The following is a 21,164-nucleotide window of genomic DNA, read 5'->3' on the forward strand; positions in this document are numbered from 1 at the left end:
AAACTCACTAAGGTGTTAGAGTATCCATTACTCACTGGGATATTGTAATATATATATATATATATATATATATATATATATCCATATGACAGATTCCTCTACAGTCTCCAGGAGTTTTTCCCTCTTCAAAGATAATGGATCTGCAGCCAAAAGTGACGCAAAGTGGATGTTGTTGTGTCACTTTCAGTGCAGGCGATTCCGAACGGCATCTACACCAGCAAGAGGATTACATCATCAGCTGAACGGAGGATTGGAGAAAGGTCTCTGGGATTGACCAATAAGGGGATAACTGGACATGCAAAAGCAGGACAGGACTTGGTGGTGATTTTAACAAATGAAAAAGCCGTTATATCGGCGAAACGCGTTTCGGGAGCTCCATTGTAAGGACTTTTTGTTTTCTATATATTTGTTTTAATGCAAGTTGTAATAAATAGTTTTTTTTCATCCTTCCTGGAGACTCCACTCTACTACCTTTGGTTCTGTTACAAAGAAGGGTTCTGTGTCCCCTTTATAGACACACAAGTATATAAGAGCCGAGTATAATACACTCTGGAAATAGTAAACAGTTTGCAACCTTATATATTTGCACTTTCATAATATTGGCATATTGCACTAGATTTTCTCTTCCACTTTCTGTGTTGCAAGTACATCCAGGTACAGAGGAAGAGGGGAAGTGTCACCATAGAGCACACATACTCAAGTGACCTGAGCCTGTTCTATGGGGCTCAGTTAAATGTGAGTGCACCAATATTGAGATATAGCTTTTTGTATAATACTGGATATACTACACTATTTAAGAATTTTGTTATTGTAGGGTACTATACCTTACCTATATAGTAAGGGTAAGTGAAAAAGTTCTTAGCGCTCCACCATTTCAATGAGGTGGGTATATATACCACACAGTGAAGGTTTTTTGTCTATATTTGCTGTTAATGTGAGGTAGATTCACATATAGATGGTAGCAGCACACCCATTAAATATTATCTTGCTTATTGTTTAAGTGCCTATTACACAGATTTGCCATTTTTACACTAAGGCGATCTCTCGTTTATTCTCTGTCTGCTTGTAGACGTTTCATTTATCTGTCTCAGGCATGAGCCCGGCCACTCTGAGAACTGGTATGTGTTCTGTTACTTTTTAATTAAGGTTTGCGTGTTAGGGTATCTCCATTCCTGACACCCTGCATGTGACCTCCACAGTCTCCCTAAACATATCCTGTAATAGGGATCTAAGAATTTTTTTTACTGCACAGTCTGGTTCATTTAGGATTTCTTATCTCCTGCTCTGTTATCCTGCAGAGGCCTCGAGTGTGATTAAAGTGAAGGTAACAGAGCAGTAGATTAAGAACTCTAAAGTAAACACACTATACTGTCAGTTTTAGTTAAAAATTAAGCCATTTATATATATATATATATATATATATATATATATGAAACATGAGGGGGTGGTTGCACTCACCTGAACATGCTTAAATCGGGTGCTGCTGGGGGCCATATTATACAATAAACAATACACAAGATCCAGCGCACTCTCCTATCTACTAAACAGCAACTTCAATGTTGACAGATTTTATTAGTTTTTTAAAAGTTTTTTCTGAAGGTTTTTTTTAAAAAACACCTAATCTAGGCAAAAAATAATGGGGATTTAGTTACATTATATGATCATACAGTGCATAAGCCTGCCACAACGTCAATGTACCCCATCTTTGGCAGGTCCTACTCTAAAGTCTTATGTCTACTCCTTGGTTTTGCACCCCTCCCTGTTACAGATTCCTCATCTCAGGTCTCCAGAGAGCCTCAGATGGATGTTTTCCCCCAAGTAAGTGAGTTATTCACATAAGAGCAGACATTAGGCTGTTAGAGTAGGACCTGCCAAAGATGGGGTACATTGACGTTGTGGCAGGCTTATGCACTGTATGATCATATAATGTAACTAAATCCCCATTATTTTTTGCCTAGATTAGGTGTTTTTTAAAAAAAAACTTTAGAAAAAAACTTTAAAAAAACTATTAAAATCTGTCAACATTGAAGTTGTTGTTTAGTAGATAGGAGAGTGCGCTGGATCTTCTGTATTGTTTAAGCCATTTTTACATGGATGCCATGTGAGTTACAGCCAGGGGAGGTGTTCCTATGGCTGCATAAACAGAAACAAAATAGATTTAAAGGGACACTTTAGGCACCCAGACCACTTGATCTCAATGAAGTAGTCTGGGTGCAGTATCCCAGCCCCCTTACCACTGCAATGTGTTCTGATAATCTACAATAATTACAATGCAGAGTAGAGGGACACTATAGTGTTAGAAATACAATTTTGTATTCCTAACACTATAATTTTTCCTTAAGCTTCTCAATGGCAGATAATATTAGCTTAATCTCATTATGTGTTCGAATAATGGGTATGCTGTGAAGTGTATTACTACGATCCTCGTTAATCTTGAAAATATAATCTTTCCGCATCTTACGTGTATGTGAGTAGTACCTGACTTTTGATTTACCCTGTATAACATGTTTCTTTCACCTCCTATATGGTCTCTTTAACCCCTTAAGGACCAAACTTCTGGAATAAAAGGGAATCATGACATGTCACACATGTCACACATGTCATGTGTCCTTAAGGGGTTAAAAAAAAAAGTTTTAATTACAAAAGACTACTTAGTATTACCATGAAAAAATATAGATGGGAGAGGGAACATTTAATCATTCTTCCACTTTACTATGTGAATTCTATGTATTAATTATTAGTTATTGATGAGGGCCACAATGCCCCATACCTTCCTAAAGCACTACTAACATATGAATAAATTTCCTACGTCAGGGGTGGTTTAAAATTTAGTGACGTGAGGTCTACATTTGGTAGTTTGTTTCTATTGTTTCTATTCTGTATAAATACCAATGTTGTGTTTTCATAAATTGCTCTAGATATGAGCACTACATAAGAACTATTAAATAAATAAGTAGGGTGTTTTACCATTATAATTTCCTTGATAAAATTGTATTTATGATTCAATTCTAATAATTCCTGAATCTTTATGAAGTATTGCAAGAAACTGATACTATATAATCTATAACACGTAAAAACCATGTCCAGAGCTAAAAAAAGAGTTAACAAATGCATTAACACAACTCTTCTTCAATTAGCACACATCTTTTTTCATGTATATCATTGAATTGCAATCCACAAAATAGTGCTTTGTCATAAATGTATCTGTTAGCTGTGTTTCCCCTACTTGAAATAAATGTGTTTTTTTTTTCATTAAACAAAAAATATAGAATGGATACGGAAAATCTAGTTACCAACTACATGTTAATGACATGTATTACATAAATAGAACAGAACATTTCCCTGTACTTTATATGCTTAAATATTCTGTATCTGTTTTGCAGATAAACTGCAACATTTAAGCAATTCTAAATTCACAGATTTACAAAAGATAAAAATACAAATATTGAAATAAAATAAATGGATACATGATGTTAGCAGGGCCAACCACTGGTATATGTTTAATCCCACAGCATTACAAAACAGCAGCTGTATTCATAATAGCAAATTATTGATTGTACTACGTGTCTTGACTGAGTTTTTTTTACTTGTGAATGGTAAGCCAAAATGTCAAAAGGTTAATTCTCTGCATGAATTGTCACAAGCCATATGTAGCACATTTTAAACCACCTCACGAATGTGAAGTTTCACATGATAATGGCAAAACTCAAATTTACACATGCTACTAGCAATTGCCATTGAAAATTTAGCCCTGGTGAGTAGATTTGCCACTGAATGTACCATGGACTTGACAAAGCCTAGGACTTGACATATCCAATCCCTAATAATGACATCAACTCGTTAGAGTGTGCTTGTCCTAACAACAGTAGAGAAGTCCTTATCTTGGGGTCTTATAATATGAATGGTCTATGTAGGTAGATAATGGATATATTGCCTTGCATTAAGACTACAAGCTGCGTGTTAAAGAGAGAAAGCATTAGACATTGGGTTTGGCTTCTTCAACTAGAACAGTAGGGACATTTCAAACGTATTTGTTTTTCTGACAATCAATCTAAGTGGAATGAGAATTGAAAGTTTTTTTTTGTTTGTTTTTTAAAACAATATAGGTGACTAGGATGGATGTAGATGCACAAAAGGTAATGATAGAAGGAAAGACAAAGAAAGTAGAAAGAAACATATGGAAAGGCACATTATCGTTATTTCTAAAGCGCCAACAAATTCTTCAGCACCCTACAATAGGCAGACTAACAGACAAGTAACGAGACGAGTTGAACGCACAGGAACAGAGGGTGTTGAGGGACCTGCTCAAACAAGCTTACATTCTAGAGGGAAAGATTCTACCCAGAATGGATAGAAAAGTAAGAAAGGCAAACAAAGACCTTTCCAAAATACTTAGCTTGGACACAGAAATTGGGAGATACCAGAAAAGATATTGTATGCTACTTACACAGTATCATACTTGCTCAATATTACAAACAAAGGAGAATACCAAGAGGAATAAGGGTACGTTTGAAACTAACTTTATTAAACAAAAAAGAGAGATGTTTGTGGAAAAAAATAGTGTATTCAAATAAATGTTTGTTTGTTGTTATGTTGCTATGTCTCTGTGTTTATCTTTTAGAATGAAGACATCGGAATGCTAACACTTTGCCTAGACTTCTAACAGTAGTCTTTGGTATACACACCGGTGAAGATGTTGTATCTTGACTGTATAGTCTCGATACTAAAGTACCACTAACAGTTTATTTTTGTGGCAACCTGTTGCTTTTATATAGCAGGAGCGTGACCCCATTATACTGTTACATTGTGTTACTAATACATCTAAGTCAGACAATACCAAGTGACTATCGACCTATCTGGGACATTTCTGGGCTATTGCATATATAAGACTATTTTTGACTCCTATTTATATTTATTAATTTACCACCTATTGGTAGTATTGTGGTTTTTATTTATTCTATTCTATTCTATTTTCTGATTTTGTACGTTTTGTACTTTTTCTGCATGGTTCCTATTCCACTCTCCTGGCCATTTAGAGTATATTACCTATAGGTTTTGTTACTCAAATATCCTTTCTTACACAGTATCATACTTGCTCAATATTACAAACAAAAGAGAATGTCAAGAGGATTAAGGGTAGATTTGAAACTAACTTTATTAAAGGGAATCTCCAGTGCCAGGAAAACGATCCATTTTCCTGGCACTGAGGGGACCCTCTCCCTCTCACCCACCAATCCCCAGGTACTGAAGGGGTAAAAACCCCTTCAGTCACTTACCTGAGGCAGATGCGATGTCCCTCGCCGCTGTCTCCTCCTCTGCGACGCTCCTCCTCTCCATTGCATCGGCCGGTGGGCGAGACTGATCCCGCCCACCGGCCGAGGAGACCTAATGCGCGGCAATGCCGCGCATGCGCATTAGGTCTCCCCATAGGAAAGCATTGAAAACTAATTTCAATGCTTTCCTATGGGGATTTGAGCGACGCTGGAGGTCTTCACACAGCGTGAGGACGTCCAGCGATGCTCTAGCACAGGTTTCCTGTGCTATTGAGCAGGAAGTGACCTCTAGTGGCTGTCTAGTAGACAGCCACTAGAGGTGGAGTTAACCCTGCAAGGTTATTATTGCAGTTTATAGAAAACTGCAATAATTACACTTGCAGTGTAAAGAGTAGTGGGAGTTGGCACCCAGACCACTCCAATGGGCAGAAGTAGTCTGGGTGCCTGGAGTGTCCCTTTAAACAAAAAAGAGAGATGTTGATGGAAAAAAATTGTTTATTCAAACAAATGTCTTTTTGTTGTTATGTTGCTAAATATTGAATGTATGCCAGAAGAAAAATGCTTGAAACTATTAAGGATGTCAAAAAGGTGGAAGCAGCTTTGCGTTCCAGCTTGGCTCTGGAAACTCAAGAAAGTATTAGCTTATAGCTGACAAAACACTAACTGCAGTCATCAAATTCCAGAATGCTGAGTGCCTCCTGTAAGAGGAGATAGCCTTCACTATAAATGTGAGAAATACATTTGTGGAGACTTTGTGTTAGTTAACTCATCTTCATTCACGTCTTTTCTGAGACCTCTGTGTGGGCAAAAAACAAAAATGCAAACATACAGAAAGAGGAGGCAGTAAGCAGAGATGGTGGATAGCTGACAAAGTGACACAGTCAGAGGTTAACAATGACAAGATAATTCCACAGGATAACAGGGAAACAATCAAGCATTTGAAAATGAAGACCAGACAACCAATTGGCTCTCACTGAGGTATATGTTTTTTCCAAAGAGTTACATGTTTGTATACTGTATCTATTAAAGAAAAAACACTGGCAAATGACATTAACTCATATAGATTTTTGTAGACACATGAAAATAACGTTGACTAAGAAAATGAAAGTAGCTTAATAATGAATGCTAATAATGATGTGTCTTCAGGCAAGCCTGTAGTCTGTCATTCCTTAATCTATATCTTCCTCTCTCCTACCATAATTAGTGGTTCCACGGGACACTTCAGTCTCTCACCTTCCTACTCTACTGCTTTCTGATACTTTCATCCCCTTGTTGCTCTTCCTCTTGTGTTGTTATACTTTACGTCCCATAGAATGTAAGCTCGTTTGAGCAGAGGTCTCATTAACCACTTGTTTTTTTTTTTTTTAACAGTTGTAATGATTTGTATTATTTGCTATTGTATCCCCACAATACTTTTTAAAACACTGCAGAATATGTTTGTACTAGATGAATGCAAAGAATAATAACCTAAACGAATTAGGATTGAGGAATAAAAGCAATTTTATTCTAATGACAAAACTATACAGTTTAACATTCAAAAAGATAATGTATTGAATGCACCTGCATTTTCTCAATTAAATACCAACATAAGCACTGAAGAAAGAAAAGCAATTAATAACTTGAGCAATTGTAAAGCAATTATAGTAAAACCAGCCAATAAAAAGTGCACCATAGTAGTTCTTCACTCAGTGGATTATGTAAATGAGGCCAAAAGATTATTGTCTGATGAAACTATATATTTGATTGCAAGACAATCCAAATGAGCAGAGAGAAACAAAACTATCATTAACAAATGATGAAGTAATGGGATAATTACTAAAGATCTATATACTTATCTGCAAAAAAATATATCCAGTTATACTTTACACCAGGCATTCACAAACTCCGGCCCTCCAGATGTTGCTGAACTACAGCTCCCATGATTCTCAGCCTATCTATTTCATTCATAGAATCATGGGAGTTGTAGTTCAGCAACATCTGGAGGGCCGGAGTTTGGGGAAGCCTGCTTTACACTTTATACTGTATACTTTCATTCTTTACACTCTCCTAAATTGTTATGCTTTTCAATATTCAATGAAAGACTGAAACTGCAAATTCAACCCTTTATTAAGTCACCAAAGATAATAATTCGAGAAGCTAAAGCAAGATTTTAATAGAATTTGAATAATGAGTAACTGTATCTTTAAGATTTAACAAAGGTACCATTTCACTTTAAATCGTTTCTAAGGTTTTAAGGCAAACTTGATTTCTTTGAGAAGGCAGAACTTGAATTTAAATATTTTGAAATGGAATGAAATAAGTTGTCACAAACACTGGCCAAAGTTAGTGTTAATATTTGTTTTTGTGTGAAAAATGCAAAAAACTAATTTGAACGCCAATTTTGGCCAGTGTTTGTGACTAAGTGGCTACTGGACATACCCCATTTGCAATACCTTAGGTTGTCTACTATTGCAAATGGTATGCCATCATGGAGGTAATTTTCATTCCTGGGCTACCATACAGTCTCAAAGGCACCAATCTGGCGAATTTCAGTATGAAAACTGAAACGCAAGCCTTATATTTGACACTGTAACTTTTGAAAACCCCATAAAACCTGTATATGAGGGGTACTGTTATACTCGGGAGACTTCGCTAAACTCAAATATTAGTGTTTCAAAACAGTAAAACATATCACAACAATTTTATCGTCCGTGTAAGTGCCATTTGTGTGTGAAAAATGCAAAAAAATTAATTTTCAGTGACGATATCATCGTTGTAATACATTTTACTGTTTTGAAACACAAATATTTGTGTTCAGCGAAGTCTTCCGAGTAAAACAGTACCCCCCATGTACAGGTTTTATGGTGTCTTAGAAAGTTACAGGGTTAAATATATTGCTAGCAAATTAAATTCCCTGGACTTTCGGCCTGGGTTGTCAGGCAGGTCCCGAAAATTGTAATTAATAAAATGACCTAATTATGTAAAATGATTCCATAAATATATATGTAGAATTATTAAATATATATGTGTGTGCATATATATATATATATATATATATATATATATATATATATATAATTTTTGTATTTATATATAGGTATATATAGTGATATATACACATATACTTATGTATATAGATATATATATTATTTCGTTCTACGTGTATTTTGATATATATGTATATATATATATTAATTATAAAATACAGTTAGAATGAAATTACACATATATTTTTTATTTATTTATTTTTACCCGGCGACCGGGCAAGTAGAAAGGACGGTGGGGACGGCATTTAGAGCCAGGTCCCTAAGGACGTCATGCATGCCCACCATCCTTAAAGGACCACTCTAGGCACCCAGACCACTTCAGCTTAATGAGGTGGTCTGGGTGCCAGGTCCTTCTAGGTTTAACCCATTTTTTCATAAACATAGCAGTTTCAGATAAACTGCTATGTTTATGAATGGGTTAAGCCTTCCCCCTATGTCCTCTAGTGGCTGTCTCATTGACAGCCGCTAGAGGCGCTTGCGTGCTTCTCACTGTGATTTTCACAGTGAGAGCACGCCAGCGTCCATAGGAAAGCATTATGAATGCTTTCCTATGTGACCGGTTGAATGCGCGCGCAGCTCTTGCCGCGCGTGCGCATTCAGCCGACGGGGAGGAGAAGAGGAGGATCGGAGGAGGAGAGCAGGAGGAGATCTCTCCGCCCAGCGCTGGAAAAAGGTAAGATTTAACCCCTTTCCCCTTTCCAGAGCCGGGCGGGAGGGGGTCCCTGAGGGTGGGGGCACCCTCAGGGCACTCTAGTGCCAGGAAAACGAGTATGCTTTCCTGGCACTAGAGTGGTCCTTTAAGGGGTTAAACATCTTTATCGACTCTGATAAAACCACCTCTTCAGGCAGAGAATTCCATGTCCTTATAGTTCTTACTGTAAAAAAAATTTAATTTGCCTTATATTAAGTCTCCTACTTCCAGCCTAAATGCATAACCTTGTGTCCTATGTATAGCCCTGTTTATAAATAGATTTCCAGATAATAGTTTGTACTGGCCCCAAATATATTTGTATAATGTTATCATATCCCCTCTGAGGCACCGTTTTTCCAAAATAAAGATATTTACATTTTTTAACCTTTCTTCGTAACTCAAGTGCTCCATTCCTTTTATCAATTTTGTAGCTCGTCTCTGCACTTTTTCTAGTGCCATGATATCCTTCTTTAGAACAGGTGCCCAAAATTGCACAGCATATTCAAGGTGTGGTGTTACCAGCGATTTATAAAGAGGCAAATTATATTTTCATCCCTAGAATTTATGCCCCTATTTAAACATGACAAAACCTTACTGGCCTTAGCAACTGCAGATTACATTTCTCTACATTAAAATTAATCTGCCATTTTAGTGCCCAGTCCCCCAATCAATCTAAATCCCTCTGCAGCAAAGCAATACCATACTCACATTTTATTACTTTACAATATTTTGTGTCATCTGCAAACACTAAAAATGAAAATCCAGCGCACTCACTTGTCTACTAAACAGTTATTATAGTGCTGAACAATTTTGTTAGTTTTATTAAAAACACCTAATCTAGGCAAAAAATAATGGGGGTTTAGTTACATTATATGATCATACATTGCATAAGCCTGCCACATACGTCAATGTACCCCATCTTTGGCAGGTCCTACTCTGTCTGCTAAATGAGCTACTCACTTGGGGAAATCCTTCCATCTCGAGTTCTCTGCAGTACAAGGCTTAAATAGGGTCCTAAGATGAGGCACCTGTAACAGGGAGGGGTGCAAAACCAAGGAGCTGGCTAGACTCCTAAATATATACATATATGAGAAAACAAGGGTTTGGCTGCACTCACCTAAACATGCTTAAATGGGGTGCTGCTGGGGGCCAATAAGTACAGTAAAAATGAAAATTCAGCGCACTCACTTGTCTACTAAACAGTTATTATAGTGCTGAACAATTTTGTTAGTTTTATTAAAAACACCTAATCTAGGCAAAAAATGTGGCAGGCTTATGCAATGTATGATCATATAATGTAACTAAACCCCCATTATTTTTTGCCTAGATTAGGTGTTTTTAATAAAACTAACAAAATTGTTTAGCACTATAATAACTGTTTAGTAGACAAGTGAGTGCGCTGGATTTTCATTTTTACTGTACTTATTGGCCCCCAGCAGCACCCCATTTAAGCATGTTTAGGTGAGTGCAGCCAAACCCTTATCTGCAAACACTAAAACATGGCATTCAATGCCTATTGCAAGATCATTTATAAATATGTTAAATAGAAGCGGTCCCAAAACAGAACCCTGAGGGACACCACTTACCACTTTTGTACCATTAATGACAGCTCATTGTACTCTATCCTTAAGCCAGTGTTCTACCCATGAATTCCTGAATATTATCCCTTAATAGCACTTCAAATATTTTCCCAGTCATAAAAGTTAAGCTCACAGGTCTATAATTTCCAGGAAAGGATTTTGAACCCTTTTTAAATATAGGAACTTCATCTGCCTTCCTCCAATCCTCCGTTGCAATACCCGAAACAAAAAAATCTTGAAAAATTAAATACAGAGGTTCACTTATTTCCGCACTTTGCTCCTTAAGTACTCGTGGGTGAATACTGTCAGGCCCCAGAGCTTTATTTACATTAATTTTCTTTAACTGCTGTAGCACCTTGTCTCGAGTCATCCGATCACAAGTTATCTGCATATGTCTTGCCATGGGACCCTCATAAATATGTACTGAAGAAAAACTGATATATAAAATTTCTGCCTTATCCTGGTCTTCATTAACTAACAGATCCATCTCTGTTTCCAGTGTACCTACACTTTAATTTTTTGTTTTTTTAGAATTGATGTACTAAAAAAATTGGTGTTGGTTTTGCATTCTTTGGATATCCATTTCTCATTATCTAGTTTAGCCACTTTAATTGCTTTTTTGCAAGCATTATTGGCTTCCTTATATCTTATATAGGATGCCTATGATTTATTTTTTATTCTTTATTTTTGCAGTGCAAAGAAATATGACAACACGCATGAGGTACCCCAACGGCATTCCTCACGCTGATTTTCATTGATTATAACAATGGGGTATTCGATTGACTTGCACATTTTTTAAGTTAGTTAAGGAAATGATGATCATGTTTAAACATTTGTAACGATGGGTATTCAAGTTGTAGTTCACACATTTCTTTTTATCAGCATAGAAAGCATAGTGCTAGAGTTGCCTCACCGACGACGGCATGCATAAGTTAGCAAGCTAGTACATTAGATCATCTATACATCTGTCAGGATACTTATACTGAATCTGCGCTTTGCTGCCTGATAGCAGGCTTGAGAGATGAAAATGAAAGCAAAAACGAAAATCATAGTTTAAATAGGTTAGATGAGAGAGACAAATATGCTAGGCGATATGGCATGGCTGGTGTTTGCATTAAAAAGAAAAATCATGCCACAGTGCTTAAGGAACCCTGGGTCCCCGGACAAAGACTCCCCCCCTGATTGTTGTTGTTCAGGAGGCAGAGAGTAGGCAGCCCCAGTCCTCGTGCAGAGAGCAACTCCCATCACTGGCAGGCTACAGGCCTCCGATCGGGGTAGAGCCCCAGGGTAGGCCGGGATAACCCCCACCGGCCCAGAGGGGGGAAGCAGGGCCATCACCCCATTGCGTTAGGGGACCCCCATGTTACGGTCAGGCAGGATAGCAGGGCGGCGGCTGTCCGCCCTACTCACCACCCGGGTAGGCTTGACTAGGCCTCAGTCACAGAGCCCGTTCACAAAGGGGCCAGGAATCAGGTCGCTGACTGATCTCCAGAGTTAGCACCTCACAGTGCGGTTGTCTGCTGTGTGTCAGCGTCAGAAATTGCATTTTGGGACCAAATTGTCAGAAAATAGCAGGAGCTATAGTGCCATGCGTCTTCTATGCTTGGCGGTCCGGCCCTGCCCCCAGGATGCCTCTGATTTGTCCGATTTAAATGCCCTTTTCTTTTTCTTAATCTTTTGTTTTACTTCTCTACTAAGCCACAGTGGTTTCAAATTTGTTTCTTTTATATTTATTACCCAATGGTACATACTGAGAAATGTATCTTTCTAATATTTTGAAGAGCTTCCATTTATCCTCACTGTTTTTTTCACTAACGGGTTTATGTCAGTCAATATGTTGTAGAGCTGCCCTAATCTTATTGAAATTGGCTTTTTTTAAATTATACGTTTTAGTATACCCCACGTGCTTTTGCTTTTTAGCATTTATTTAAACAATTACCATATTGTGATCACTATTTCCCAAATGCTCCCCTATTTGAATGTTGGTCAAAAGATCGACATTGTTTGTTATAACGAGATCCAGACAGAAAGCATCCTTTCTAGTTGGTGCTTGAACCACTTGTGACATGAAGGTGTCATTTAACACATTCAAAAACTTGATTCTCCTTGCGGAAGTACTAGTCACTCTATCCCAATTTATGTCTGGGTAAATAAAATCTCCAATAATTGCAGCTTTCCCAATTTGCTCCAGCAGCTGTTCTTCCTCATTAATATTTACATTAGGTGGTTTATAACATATCCCAACCAATAACTAATTTCCCTACGTTTGCCCCAAGCAGATATCTATCCATATGGCTTCCACATTTTCCTCGTCACAATCCATATGCCTAAGTTTTGACTTTAACTCATGGCTGACATACAAACATACCCCACCACCCTTCTTGTTTTTCCTATCCTTCCTAAATAACGTGTACCCATTTAAGTTAACTGCCCAGTCATGTGTCTCATCCCACCATGTTTCTGTTATGCCTATTATATCATATTATTTAGTGTATGCTATTGCCTCTAGTTCCCCCATTTTGTTATATAGGCTCCTTGCATTAGCAAGCATACATTTAATATTAGCTTGAGTCGTTTGTACTTTTTGTAAATTTTTATCAATATTACATGCCTCCTCTGTTCTGAGCTTGCCCCTACCCCATCTCAACCCCCGTTATATTGAGCTAAAGCCAATCTCCTTCATATCCTATCTCCATTTTCTAAATTGCTATGACCCTCCCCCCCCCCACTACTATTTTAAAAACTCCTCCAACCTTCTAGCCATCCATCCCCCATCACAGCAGACCCTCTTTCGTTTTAGGTGCAATCCATCACGGCTATACAATATTGACATTACCCAGCCCGGAACTCTAGTTGAAACTCCAATGACACTACTGGAGGTGAAGTTACAGCTCCTGCGGCAGAGGGGTTAAATTCAAAGCAAAATGCAGCACATACAGACTTCAGGCACCATGACCACTTCAAATCACTGAAGTTGTCATGGTACTTCGAGTAACCCTTAAAGTATGACAGTTCACATAGAAAAAGGTTCTCACTAAAAGTCAGTTTTTAAGGGTAAAGTCTTTTGTGTCAAATGATGTCAGATATCAGACTGATAGAAGTTTAGAAAAAAAAATTGTTGATATTTTAAAATATAGCCGGTATTTTATTCAGCTTTACAACAATCTGTAAAAAAAATCTGTACTCTGTAAAAAAATAAAAAGTGGAGAGAGAGAGAGAGAGATTTTATTTTTGCCCCCATTTTTCATGAGCTGAACTCAAAGATCTAAGACTTTTTCTATGTACACAAAAGGCCTATTTCTCTCAAATATTGTTCACAAATCTGTCTAGATCTGTGTTAGTGAGCACTTCTCCTTTGCCGAGATAATCCATCCACCTCAAAGGTGTGGCATATCAAGATGCTGATTAGACAGCATGATTATTGTACAGGTGTGCCTTAGGCTGGCCACAATAAAATGTCACTCTAAAATGTGCAGTTTTACTGTATTGGGAGGTTCCAAAGGGGGGTCCGAAAACCAGTCAGTATCTATTGTGACCACCATTTGCCTCATACAGTGCAACACATCTCCTTCGCATTGAGTTGGTCAGGTTGTTGATTGTGGCCTGTGGAATGTTGGTCCACTCCTGTTCAATGGCTGTGCGAAGTTGCTGAATCTTGGCAGGACCTGGAACACGCTGTCGTATACGGCGATCCAGAGAATCCCAAACATTCTCAGTGGGTGACATGTCCGGTGAGTATGCTGGCCATGCAAGAACTGGGATGTTTTCAGCTTCCAGGAATTGTGTACAGATCCTTGCAACATGGGGCCATGCATTATCATGCTGCAACATGAGGTGATGGTCGTGGATGAATGGCACAACAATGGGCCTCAGGATCTCATCACGTTATCTCTGTGCATTCAAAATGCCATCAAAAAAATGCACCTGTGTTCATTGTCCATAACTTACGCCTGCGCATACCGTAACCCCACGCCACCATGGGCCACTTGATCCACAACATTGACATCAGCAAACCGCTCACCCACACAACGCCATACACGTTGTCTGCCATCTGCCCTGTACAGTGAAAAACGTGATTCATCCGTGAAGAGAACATCTCTCCAAAGTGCCAGACGCCATCGAATGTGAGCACTTGCCCACTCAAGTCAGTTACAATGACGAACTGTAGTCAGTTAAGGACCCCGATGAGGACGACGAGCATGCAGTTGAGCTTTCCTGAGACTGTTTCTGACAGTTTGTGCAGAAATTCGTTGGTTATGCAAATCAATTGTTGCAGCAGCTGTACTGGTGCCTCGTCTCAGACGATCTTGGAGGTGAAGATGTTGAATGTGGAGGTCCTGGGCTGGTGTGATTGCACGTGGTCTGCGGTTGTGAGGCCAGATGCATGTACTGTAACCATTGCACAGCGCTACGGAATCTGATGGCACTATATAAATAATATATTCATAATAATAATAATGTACTGCCAAATTCTCTGAAACGCTGTTGGAGATGGCTTATGGTAAAGAAATTAACATTCAATTCATGGGCAACAGCTATGGTGGACATTCCTGCAGTGAGCATGTCAATTGCACACTTCCTCAAAACTTGCAACATCTGTGGCATTGTGCTGTGTGATAAAACTGCACATTTTAGAGTGGCCTTTTATTGTGACCAGCCTAAGGCACATTTGTGCAATAATCATGCTGTCTAATTAGCATCTTGATATGCCACACATAGGCGTGCACACAGGGTGTGCTGGGTATGCCTGGGCACACCCTAATCCCCGCGGCCTGCGCATGGATCGAGGCTGGCAGGGGAGATCACAGGTCAATGCAAAGCCGGCGTTATCCGAGCACCAGCCCTGCTGTGTGCCTCCATGGGCCAGTGGGGAGATCAAAGAAATCTCCCTCACCGGCCCAGAGGCAGTAGAGGACTCGGGGAGCTCTAGCCAGCAGCTCCCCTGGGTTCCTCTCGCAAGGTCTGAGCATTGCCGCGGCAACGCTCAGATCTCGCGAGAGTGAACTCTTGCCCTGCAGGCTAAAGTTCCCTCTCACCACTAAGACCACCAGGGATCAGGCATGGCAGCAAGGATCCCCCCTCCCAGGCAAAAGGTTAGAAAGGAGGGGGGTTATTTCCTAGTCTGTTCCCCCCACATACATCACTCCAAACAAATTCACACGCACAGCACCCTCACACATACAGCACACTAACTGCACCCACACACACAACACACACACACAGCACACTAACAACACCCTCACACACACACACAGCACCCTTACACACACAGCACCCTCACAGCACACTACCAGCACTATCAGGCACCCTCACACACAGCACCCTCACACACACACAGCACCCTCACAGCACACTACCAGCACTATCACACACCCTCACACACAGCACCCTCAAACACACACAGCACCCTTACAGCTCACTACCAGCACTACCACACACACACACCTCCCTCACAGCACCCTCACACACACAGAAGTGTATGTATATGTGTGTGTGAGTGTGTGTGAGTGTGTGTGTGTATATATACATATATATATGTATATATATACACACACACACACACATACATATACATGCGGCGTGTGTGTTTGTGCTTTAGGGTGCAGACTCTAATGCAATAGGCTGCGCACGCCTATGATGCCACACTTGTGAGGTGGATGGACTATCTCGGCAAAGGAGAAGTGCTATCTAACACAGATTTAGACAGATTTGTGAAACATAGAAAAAGTCTTAGATCTTTAAATTCAGCTCATGAAAAAAAGTGTTGCGCTTATAATTTTAATTGTGTATATATACACACACATACATATATACACACACAGTTATATATATATATATATATATATATATATATATAGTATCTTGTGTATATGTACTGTATAGGCACAAATATATGCAAATTACGACATAAAAAGTGTGTATATATAGCAATAATTACTATACAGAATAGCATATTATAGTTATGTGAGTAAGACATTGCAAGGAGTCAAAGTCATTTTTTTTATAAACATAAGAACTGCACAATGGAATATCTAGTATTTAAACACATTATAAACACCTTTTACAATATATCTCAGTAACGGTTTCATTTAACTAATCAAGTGCTTAAAGGGACACTGTAGGCACACAGACCGCGTCAGCCAATTAAAGTGGTCTGGGTGCCAACTCCCATCACCCTTAACCCTGCTAGTGTAACTATTGCAGTTTTTATAAACTGCAATAATTACCTTGCAGGGCTAAGTCCTCCTCTAGTGGCTGTCTACCAGACAGCCACTAGAGGGACTTCCGGCTTCTTAGATGACTTTTGGTTATCTAAACAATGTTGGAAGTCCTCACGCTATGCATGAAGACCTTCAGTGTCGTCGGAATCCCCAAAGGAAAGCATTGAATAATACTTTTCTATGGGGAGAGCGGGCACACTGCTATTGCGGCGCATGCGCATTAGGTTTCCCTCACCGTCAACGTCGGTGGGGGAGGGCCATGGGCGGAGCTGACCCAGCGTCGAGGGACATCGGCGCTGGATTAAGGTATGTGTCTGAAGGGGTTTTAACCCCTTTAGTGATGTCGGTTCTTATATTTGGTTTTCTAATTGCTCTCTTTTTATCGGTCTGGTACTTACGAAATATTAACCTCAGGGAGTCAGTAGTGACTTTATTGTCTATTGTTTATAATTGTAAATGTTTTAATCCCCTGCATTAAGCCATACAGGCCACTGATTGCAAACGTGCTCTGAAATGTGGATTAGATATGACACCTATCACCAGAAAAGGGACAGGCACAATGATGGAGGCAGCCATTGCCAGGCAGTAACTGCTAGAAAATTGATGTGTGTAAGGAGTCCCGCCAATCTGTGTGACTGTATGTGTACAAGAATATATTGGTCTTGTTGTATGCATGTGTCTCTTTGCATGCAGTGCTCACCACTAATATTAACATATTGATAAACTTGAGCAAAGAGGGCTGTGAAAAAATTGTCTTTGTTTATTTTTTTGATCTTTTGTTCAAAAAATTACACAAAAATACTCTGCTCTCATGGATATTAAACAATTGCAAACACAGCACAGATTTATCCAAAAAATGTAAATGTGTTAAATATATATGTGGCAGAGTTGTTGGCACCCCTATGAATTCATGTGAGTAAAATATATTTGAAGCAGATACACCTGGATGACTAGGAACAGGAAATTGTCCAACCATGACTTCCTGTTTCACAGGAGTATAAATTCCCTTACGATGGGTAAGACTAAAGAATATAGCTGTGATGTGTTGCAAAAGATTGTTAAGCTTCACAACATGGGAGGTGGCTATAAGAAAATAGCAAAAGCATTGGAAATTCCCATTTCCCCCAGGGAAATCAGGGCAATAAATAAGAAGTTCCAGTCAACTGGACATGTTATAAATCAACCAGGAAAAGGACATGTGTTTATATTGTCTCAACGCACTGTGAAGAGGAAGGTTCAAGTGGCCAAAAAATTAGCAAGGATCACAGCTGGAGAATTGCATTTTGAGGTCAATCTCCAAAACTACAATCCTACATCTACATCATCCAAAGTGGTTTGGAAGGGTTTCAAGAAAAAAAAAACCTACTCTCATCCAAAAACAAACTCAATCATCTGCAGTTTGCCAGACACTATTTGATTAAACCAAACTAAAGATTTTTGGCAATAAATACCTGTGGTAGGTTTAGCCCACACAGAGAGGTAGCCATATGGAAAAGTAGCTCATGCCCACAGTTAAATATTGTGGTGGCTATTTTTCTGCCAGAGGACCTGGACAATTTGTTAGGATACATGGCATCATAGACTCTATCAAATATCAACAGAAATTAAATGTATACCATCTGCTAGAAAGCTTAAAATCTACCATGGTTGGATCTTCCAGCAGACAATTATCCAAAACATACCTTAAAATCAACACAAAATGGGTTTACTAACAATCAAGGTCCTACCATGGCCACCCCACCCCAGTCCCCTGAATTGAACCCCATATAAAACCTGTGGTTAACTGAAGTGGAAAGTCCACCAATGTGGACCTCAAAATTTAAAGTATCTGGAGAGATTCTGTACTGCAGAATGGTCTCAGATGCCTTGTCATGTATTCTCCAACTTCATCATGCATTATAGGAGAAGACTCAGAGCTATTATGAGCTTTGAAACATCTCAGGAACAGATGTAAAGGTTCACTGGCTTTGCACCTCTTCCTGAGTTGTGTTTCAAAGCTGTTGCATACAGCAAACAAACCCCAAGGAACAGGACCATTGCAAGGATTCTTAGCGCCCCAATACATTTTGACACCCCCTCATGAATGCAACTACATTCCCTCAGAGGTTTATTCACTAAACTCTGAATTACAGTGAAGAGACATTTAGGCAAAGAGACGCACCGAGTAGGAATTAAAGGGAAACTATAGTGCGAGGAAACCAAACTTGTTATCCTGGCACTATAGCTTCCCCCTCTGTCAAGTGCACCCCCCTTGTGGTGCAGAAGGGTTTAAAACCCCTTCTGTCACTTACTTGAGTCCAGCACCAATGTGTTTTATGCTGGCTTGGGTCAGTCTTCACTCCTCAATGGCCGCGCTCGCAGTGGTATTTCCGTGACGTTAGGATTTGCGTAATGCTGGACGTCTCCAGCCACGAGAGGAGTTAACCCTGAACGGTAATTATTGCCGTTTCTTAAAAATTGCAATAAGTACCTTAGCAGTGTCACTTACACAATCTCACTAATACACACTCTCTCTCACTGGCATACACACCTACACATTCTAACTCTAATTTACACACTCTAACACATACACATTCCCCCTCACCTACATATTGTCACTTGCACACTCTCACTTACACACTCTCACTAACACACACACACTCCCACTAACATACACACACTCTCATTGACATACACAAAGGGTCACCTACACACTCTCACTAATACACACACTCTCTCACTGACATACAGTGTCACTTACACACTCTAACTTACACACTCTCACCAACATACAAAATGTCAGTTACAAACTCTTACTAACACCACACACAATGTCACTTTCACACTCACTAACACATACCCAGTGTCACTTACACATACTCACTAACAGTGTCACTTGGACACTCTCCGTAAAACACACACACAGTTACTTGCACACTCTCACTAACACACACCCAGAGTCACTTGCACACTCTCACTAACACGCATTGTCACTTACACTCTCATTAACACACCCACACTGTTACTCAAACACAAACTCAAACCTATTTACATAAAGTCACACTTTATTTACACACACACACCAATATACCAATTTACAAACATGCACAAAATACCAGGTCATATCCCAGCTTCCCCTGCCTGCAGGAAGCACAGTGCTCTGCTCGGGTTTCAGTAAACCCCACTGCCCGAGCAGGTAATCGGCTGCAGAGGGAGCCCAGAAGCTCAATGGCTGCGCTAGGGGGTGACTAAGGAGCCGCTTGTCCAGCACAGCTATAGCAGGGCAGCCCACCAGGAAACCTCTCAGTGGGCGTCCCCAGAGGCTGGCGCCCCAGGCAAATGCCTTATTCGCCTAATGGTAGTGCCAGCCCTGCTCCTTAGTGTGTGTAGACAAACAGTTTGCTAATGGGTTGACTTACCTGTGGACCACCTGCCTCACCTCTTCCACTATAGAGAGCCACAAGCCTCTGCTAGACGCTTGCTTTAGCTCTCCTAAGCAAAGCCTAGCTGGACTTAACTCAGGCAGTGAGTTTCTAACTCTCAGAGTCAGGGAGCAGTGCCTGCTGGTAAGGAGTCATACCATTAGCAAGCAGTTTGACATCTTACATTGGGGGAAACACTAGAGCATGCCATAGTGGTTATAGTGCTTTGAGTGTTACTTTAATTTATGGGAAGTTTCAATATGTTGCTAGCTTATGAAACAATCAACTCAAATTGGTTAAATATTTGTTTTGGTTAACCTATTCTGACCAATATGATGTATTTTGTTCTATCCACATCTCATCACCACATGTCACATCATTCAAATAGCAAATAAACCCAGAAAGGTTCATATCAGTAGTATATAAGACACATCTTTTCAAACCATATTTTAAGTTTTGTAGAACTTTATGGTATATTTATTTGTGTTATGAGCATTGCAGGCAAAATGGATTGCGAATTTCCATAATGGCTGTTCTAGAAAAAAAACCTTTCATATCACATTATGGCATGATGGCAAGTGTGAGACAAACTCCTGACATACACATTAGCACTGTCATGCCACGTTTATTGATTCTATGTATCTTTTCTCACTTCCATAAAACTGTGACTATTATTCAGTCTAATGGTGAAATTATTTCTTGATGAGATGTATAGAAGTATAAAAATGCATCCGAGGAGCTGACCTGGCTGTTCTACTCTGTTAAAATAAATATAGACGTTAATGTAACTTGACATTAGAGTCTACAGTAAGTAGCTCATTTGTTATAGCATCCCAAGTCTTTGGACCCTGAGGGAAACAAGAAGGGGGTTGCATTGGGGAATCTCATGATCTGTTATAATCCATCAATGCTGTCACTGAATTAGTCTTTACAGCAACTGCTTTTGACATTGTATTCCCTCTTCACTACTTG

This window comes from Pelobates fuscus, chromosome 6 (genome assembly GCF_036172605.1).
Source record: "Pelobates fuscus isolate aPelFus1 chromosome 6, aPelFus1.pri, whole genome shotgun sequence".
Taxonomy (NCBI): Eukaryota; Metazoa; Chordata; class Amphibia; order Anura; family Pelobatidae; genus Pelobates; species Pelobates fuscus.